Raw genomic sequence first — 7,757 nt, 5'->3', positions numbered from 1 at the left:
CATACCCGGTTTTTGGCATTTTCAAATCTGTTCTTATTTAGAAGCAGGTTATGGTGTCCAAGCCTAGTTGTGCAACACTGTAATTTATATGTTAAACCATGTGTTTTTTGCCATTGCAGAGTTTCAAAGATTTAACCCGGAAAGGTCAATAACCAGAACATTTTCTCATCTGCTTCCTCTTGTCTTGCGCTTCCTTCCTGTTCATATCTGTTCTCCACAGCCTCTGTTGTTGTCTCATATTACACTCAGCCTGGTACATCCTGATCATGTCCCTCATCTTTCTCCCGTCCTCATCCTCCCTCTGCTCCCTACCTGGCACTGAGCTCTGTGTGCTGATTCAGCCCGTTGTGATAATGCATATATGAGAGTTCCCGGCCCTGATTTAAAGGCATTGAAATGCTGCAGGCAGTGGACAAAAGTAATCTCTCTTTCTGCCATATGCAACCTTCAGCTCAGTGGGAGTTAGCGTGCTAACGCCCCCCCCCCCTCTGGTATACAGTGCGCCGCCTTTCATGCTGCGACAGAAACATCATCTGTCATCACTTGCTGTCTGATTGTGAATGAAAACATGCCACTATATTTTCTTGATCTGTGATGAAATCTGCATTATGAACCGCTTCAATGTGCCTCTCTCTTTTTATGTTGCAGGCGATACGCCTCATTGCCCGTAGAAGTCTCAGAGATCCCTCTAAACCTAATTGCCCCTCCATGTAGAAGAAGTTACCCCTGTCGCAAATGGAAGTCTGCATCTTTTGGGTAAATCAAAGGGTTTTTTATTGAAGTCACCTTTTCTCCATCTGACCTCAACTTGCTAATCCCATTTCCTGACAGACTATCTCATTACAACAGTTGTCTGTCCTGATGCTAGTTTGCAGTATCACTCTGTTTATCAGCCTGATAAAACGTCTAATTTCTTGAGTGTTTCTTTGTCTGTCAAGCTTTTCCTTTTCCTTGTGAAGACATCCACCCCCTACTGTGCACAAGCTGGTAGGTGGCCTCCTTAGCCACCAAATCTGCTCAGATAGAAAATGAACACTCATCCCAACCACAGACATGAAGTAAAAACGCAGCATGGGAACGGACTATTTTCTGGAATAGAGCTGGCAGAACACCCCCCTGTGATGACATATCTTTTCCTTCAAATTTTCTCTGTCTTGGTGGTGAAAGAGTTGAAGGATATCTGCAACTGGGGGGGCACAGTGTATGAGTGTGTGTGAATGGTAAATGGATCTCGCACTATGAAAAAGCTCTTGGAGTAGTTGTTCAGACTAGAAAAGCGCTACCTAAATACAGTCCATTTACAGTTGCCAGTTATATCTGCTGGTAGCTAAGTGAATGGTGCTCTGGATACGTCACCCTGTGTGTTGTTGTGATTGGTCAAATTGTTATCCAATTGGTTCACTGCAACAACTGTGTAGATTGCGAGCAGTGTGTATGCATGAAGCAAGTTGCGGCACATACAGTACAGTAATGCCCTACCTGGCTGTCAATGTCCTCTCTGTAGATGCGCTCTCCTTGGAGTTCATTACAGCTGTTCCGCGAGGCCCTGTTAGCTCCCCGGCAAATGAGAAGAGATGGGGTTGAGACGAAAACCCTGAAAGCGTTGAGCAGTGGGACGTAGGCTTCAAAAGCTTCATGGCAATTTCAAAGGGTTTTTTATTCTTGACGCCATGTTCGCTGTATCTATTGAGTATCCAGCACTGAGCTTGAGAGTAATGCTAAAAGCAGGTTTGTGGGGGGGAAAAGAGATACAAATATCTCGTTCTGTAGGCTTTTAAATGCCAGGAGAGGAAGAACATAGTGAAAGCCCTAATGAGTCATGTTTGTTCAGCATATTTATTGTTTCTAATTGCTTCTAAGCTGTGGAGATAAAGAGAGTACAAAGAACCAGTGCTGAACACTTGTGATTACAGTTAGGTCTTGAGCTGGCCCACTCTATTACGAAGTATTTGCCAAAGAACATGACGAACAAGTACACGTCAATTACAATTGCCCAGGGAGTTGTGTACTAAATGATGGTTGGGTCACGCTGGAATATAATAGGAGCTGCAATAGTTGTGTGGATTGGATAATGAATGCAATTATGTTTAAACCCCTGAGACGCACGGAGGAAGTGACACACTGCTGCAGGTAAAATCACCCTGGGAAGCAATATGCCTCTGTACAGTGAAGCCGCTTTAGAGACAGATTATTGGGCTTTTATATTTGGCAGATGTAAGATTTAAATGTGTCAGCAGCAGGAAAGGGTAACAGCAAGAGATTAGAACGCTCTCAACTTTTGGAGTTTATAGTCTGGTACGTGCAGATTCATGTTTGTGTAAGTTCTCATGACATAAAAAAAAACTTCGAAAAAAGATATAGTCGTGCTAAATAATCCCACAATACAAACATTGTTGTGTAAAAACATTAAGGAGGGCTCTTATCCTCTGGTTTAGGCCTGAAAAACCACATTTTCCCAGGAGACCCAAACACCTTCCAAAGAGTCCCTGGTTGTTCAGGGGGGATGGGCACATGGAGTTACCCTGGAAAGGAACAACCTTTATTGATTAATACATCCCAGCCAACCCCCGGTATTCCTATTTTCTTTGACAATCGAGAAGGAAATTTGGAAAGAACCACCGTCCCATTGAAAAGCTTAACAAACGTCCCAGTATTAGGGAAGGATCAACAAAATTAGGGAATGCTAAACCCAGACATTTGATAAGCTTTTCAATGAGATACGTACCCAAAACGTACGTGCCAGCAAGTAGAAGACAGCTTTTACTCCATACTGGTCTGTCAAAAACATATCCCAAAACCAGGGTCCTACCTAGAAGTAAAAAAAAAACAGCTATTCTTACTGTGAGTGAGGCTCCTTTGAGAACAGTACACTTCCCGTTGCTTGCTGGCATGGTGGTGATCATTGCATCTTAACTTGGTTGCCACGGGGTTCATTCTTCTTCCGCGGTCATGAAGGTGTTGGGAGTCCCATGCAATGGTTAAGGTGTTGGACAGAGCCCAATCCGAATGGAACCCTGATCCAGATATCCCAAGGAAAAATAGACCCAATTTAAAAAGCAGTTGACACAAACACACTTTAATAGAAAGACTTTGATTCCAATTCAGGTCCCGGGTAAGATCTTTGTTCCTCAAAACTGAATGGACCTGTGAAGACCTCCTCAAATACCTATATAAGTTGAATCCTTAAGCTACAACTTTCTTCCTTATCTTGAAAACGTCTTTGTCTGACAGGTTCTACAGCCATGTGTTCTTGTTAAACATGTTTATTTGAGTTGGACCCTCCCACCAACCATCTGCTTTGCTTGCTCTCAGTACGGTTGTTAATTTAGAAAAGCAAATATGCTAATTTGTTTTTCTTTGCTCTTGACTTGAAGAGAGTCAGCTTTGCATGTATAATGAAGTCTGACCACCTCTGTGGTGTTGCCCAAAGGTAGTCACAACACCAACCTCTAATGCAGTTGTTGGTCTTTTACAATGACATTGTTGGTGTAATTAAATTGCCTCATCTGTTCATTCTGCTGTTGTTTGCTTCTCCGCAAAACTTATTGACCATGCATATTGTTGTGATCCCATTATATGTGCATTTGTTATCTGGTCTCAGATATATTTTGTATGATTGTTAATTTTGCAGTGTTGGACGAAATACCCTTACAATAAATGGCTTATTCCTTGGATTTGGTTTGGTATAACTTTGCATCTGTTTCAGGGTGCAAAAGATCATAAGCTCGTACGTGGGCTGTCAACTTGTGACTTTATTAGGAAAAAGTAAAAAGTAATAAGCAGTTTTTCGAGACAAAAGTTGCTTATTTCAGTCCACAGACTGCCTGATAGATAAATAGATAGATAGATAGATAGATAGATAGATAGATGGATAGATATTTAGTGATCCCAAAAAAGGGAAATTATAGTGCCACAGCAACAAAATATCAGTCACACAGCACAGAATCTAAATATAAATGAAATACTGGGATACAATATGCAGCAAAATATGAATTTGCCCCTGGCTAACGTTGGTATTATTTTGTGCTGAGATGCAAAGTGAGTGACTGGTTTACTCAAACCACAATACCCTTGACAAATGGCTGCGCTGCTTTGCCTCTGAAATGGAATGGGAGTGGCAGTGTGTGTGATCAGCATGCAGGCTGTGTAGGGGCAAAGTTAGCCCCACACCACACACTCGACTGTGCCTTCATTTCATCTCGGCACCCTTTGATGTCGAATGGCTTACTGATGTTTCCATACCCTCCCAAACTGTAGCACTACATCACTGAACTTGGCAGTGGCTTATGTTTTCATTCTGTACTTTCTCCATCTCTGTTGCACCAACACTTGTCATCCCTGCATTTAAAAAAAAACTAAACGTGTCATTACCAGGCTGCTCTGAGATGCATTGTAGTCATTCACAATACTTGACTTAGGATTTGTTTGTCTCAGCACCAACAGCGCCTGATTATGAAGACACTGTCTTATTTCTGTCTTGGAAGCAGCCATTGTTTTGTTTATAATTAAAATCATGTTCAATTTTCTGCTTGGTGCTACAGCTATAAAAAAGTTGCTGATACTTAGTTGCATCTGTTTGATTGTTTGGGATTGTGACGCAGCATTCGGCACATTCAGCTGGATGGGATTTATAAATAACCACAATGCCTGTCATTGGAGCTGGGGGAATATTTATAGATTTCCTTGAATGCTGCCCCAGTTGCATTCATTTGAACACAAGCAGGCATTGGCAGAAGTAACCAGAGTGTGTGGCTTTTACTGAGCACATCTAGTTTATAGCACTAGTAAATGACATCACTTGTGTTTTCTTTACCACCGTTATTTTCTTGTAACTCCCTAGTGTACTTGGTTTTTGTGTCAAAACACTGTTTTCTAAGCTGAGCAATGTGAAAATAAAAAGAACTTTAAAGAGACAGTACACTGATTGTACATAAAGCTGGTCGATATGACCTAAAATCAAAATGACACAATTAATTGAACATTTTACATCGATTACGATTAATAACGTTTAGTTTGTTGTTTGTTGTTGTATCAAGATGGAGCTAGACTCCTTGGGGACCCGTCCATTGCAACTAAATGCAGAATCTCAGTTATATATTTGAAGACATTGCAAAGTGTATTGCATTTCTAACTGTAGGTCTGTACAGTTAACTTGCTGAGAGAAGGTGACTGTAAGCCGGGTACAGGGCACCTCGAGGTGATTGTCCTGTCAGTGGCCGTTAAAGTGGAGTTTAGCAGATAAAAGGTGGGCCGCTTGTAGCTAGGATTCCTGTTTATTCCAAGGGTGTAGTTGCATAATAGATAATTGCTATGTTGCAGTTGCAACATAATTCCCCCACATCCTCACTGGAACAGAAAAAAGGCTGCCTTGTTTGGGCTCTTAAAGTCAGAGAAACTAACGAGCGTCCTTGATTTCCACTAATGGGTTTGTTTGTGTTATCTCAATTACTTGCTCCTTATCTGTTAATTTCCCTCTGCATCTCTAAAATCCTGTACTCTCTTCCCTATATGGGAGCTGGTTGATTTGTGATGCACAGAGATCCAGCGGACTTTAGCGCTATGATGCTAATTCATTATTCAAAAGGCAGTCAATTAACTTTCCATGGGCCATGAGAGAACGCATGAGTGTGTGTCAGCTCGGCCGACAGCCCCATGATGCAGCCTGCCGAGTGTGGATGTGTGAGGTCCAATCCTAAACCCCACTGGGAGGGTGTGCTCGCGGGCGGGAACCACACTGGGAGCTTCTGGAGGACATATTCCTACTCCGTTAAGGGCTGGATCCACGTAAATAAATACACAGATTATTTACATAATGGTCTTTCTGTGCCTACTTTTGGGGCTCTGAAATATTTAGTTTTGCGGAGAATGAAAGCAATGTTTCTCTTTGTTTCACAACCGCACTCCACATGACCCTCCGCACCAACATTCAGCCTGGGTTTTTTTTTTATTTATTGAACTTCAGTATACTCATCTGTGAACAGTGTTTGTCCTTGTGTAGAAGAATTCAAAACTTAAGGCCATGTGATCCTTGATTCTTCATGATTATTATTCTGTAAGTCTGTGTTCTGGTCTTGTTTTTATCAGAAAATATTTTTCACCATTCAGTCTCCAATAGAGGCAAGGGCCTGTATGTGTACTCAGCTGGAAAAAGTACTCGGCCCTTTCTTTTTACACATTTATAATGTATGTTTGGTGGTCCCACGATTCAGATTGCAAGTGAACCGTGTATCAATTGCAAAGTTTAACCATAATATTAGTTTGAAATACATTTCTACTGTCGCTGTTACTCAAAGTAGGCTGATCACTCTCTACGGAGGGTTGCTGTTAAAAGATACAGGCAACGCATTTTTCTGTTCACGTGAACATGGTAAAATCTGTTGAATGTTCACGTGAACAGAGACGGTCATGGCTACTGGAGGAGCGGAGGAACTTTGTTAAGCTGTGACTCCTGGCTACAGCTCTGTTGTATCAGCAGTTTGGTGATTGAGTTACTTCGGATTTCCATCGGTTGCGGAACGGCTGCGGATCGGCTGAAGTCACGAGGACCTACGGGATCTCGCGAATTCTCGTAGAATAAAACCATAAAACCAACAACGGCTTGTTTCCATCCAGAGGAGTAGAGAGGAAACAACTCTGTGCTGTGTTTTTAAGGTCTAGTGCAGGGAAATACGCTCTATTTTTTTATTTTTTATTTACCGGATGTTTTATTTTGTTTCCACGGAGCTTCCCGACTTCCGGCAAAAATAGAAGCTCTGCGTATCTGCTCCGGCGGGTTGCGGATCGCCGGAGCAGATACGCAAATGGAAATGATAAGTTATCCGAAAAAACGGGGTTTGAGCCGGGTACAGAGCACCGCAAGCTGTCTCACTTTTCAGCGGACAACACGGTTTTGTTTAGGTGACAAAATTGAGTATTATGCAGCATCGTCAGCTAAGGTTAGGCACCAAAATGACTAGTTACGTTTTTACGAAGAGATCATTGTTTGGATTTAAACACTCTCAAGTAACACGCATTTCAGAGGTGAAAGTCCTTTGTTTTCTCCGGGAAAGCAAAACCACTCACCGGCTTGAACGAGCTGTGTTTTATGACCATTCTTTCAGGAAAAAATGGAAAGCATTTAACAAAAAAAAAATATATATTGCCCCTACTTTTTTGTGCTTATCCAAAAATTGATCCAACTGTCACTTTAATACCGTCATCCAGTCCGAAAACAGTGAGTTTTGTGAACCTTCAGGGCATTACGTTTAGGTTGCATATGTCTTATTGGTTTATGTGTTTTGCGTGAGATTTCATTCTGTTTAATGAATGATCACATTAACAAGGTCTTATGTTTGGTCTCAGTCCTACTGAGTCCTGCTTTTATGTCATTTTTGACTCTCACCTCAGCAGAATCCAATTTCCTGTACAGTTTAGTATCACTACAGATCCAAACTGAAGCATTGTTCCATGGTTCAAAGATTTACACGCTACAATGAATAGCTCATTTGTTGATAGCCATCACTCTAACTTCACAAGCACACTCAAAGGAGATGAAAGTGAGCGGAGAGATTGGATTTGAGTGTGTTTTCTCCCCTTAAATGACCCTCCTGTCTGTACAGATTTGTGCTGGATGGAGTCAGTCCCTTTCTCCTCATCCTTGTGATCATCCTTTTTTATTTCTTTCAGTTAAGCAGCTCCTGTCCCGTCTGGCCTCCTCCTCCTACTTCTCTCTCTGACTCTGTGATGTGCAGAAGGCAATCAGTCGTGAATTTGGCTCT

The 7,757-nt window shown here is 41.9% G+C and overlaps 1 protein-coding gene across 2 annotated transcripts in view; it reads left to right on the top strand.

The window, feature by feature from the left end:
• The first annotated feature begins 627 nt into the window (after positions 1–627).
• The window catches only part of iqsec1b (IQ motif and Sec7 domain ArfGEF 1b), a 139,590-nt gene continuing 132,460 nt past the window's right edge, over positions 628–7,757 (top strand). For both annotated transcript variants that reach the window (XM_034868468.1, XM_034868467.1), the window contains exon 1: positions 628–756. The gene's annotated coding sequence lies outside the window, so the exon portion shown is untranslated. The remainder of the gene's footprint in view (positions 757–7,757) is intronic.

Source organism: Etheostoma cragini, chromosome 4 (assembly GCF_013103735.1).
Source record: "Etheostoma cragini isolate CJK2018 chromosome 4, CSU_Ecrag_1.0, whole genome shotgun sequence".
NCBI classification, from domain to species: Eukaryota; Metazoa; Chordata; class Actinopteri; order Perciformes; family Percidae; genus Etheostoma; species Etheostoma cragini.
This window is presented reverse-complemented; position numbering and strand designations above follow the sequence as displayed.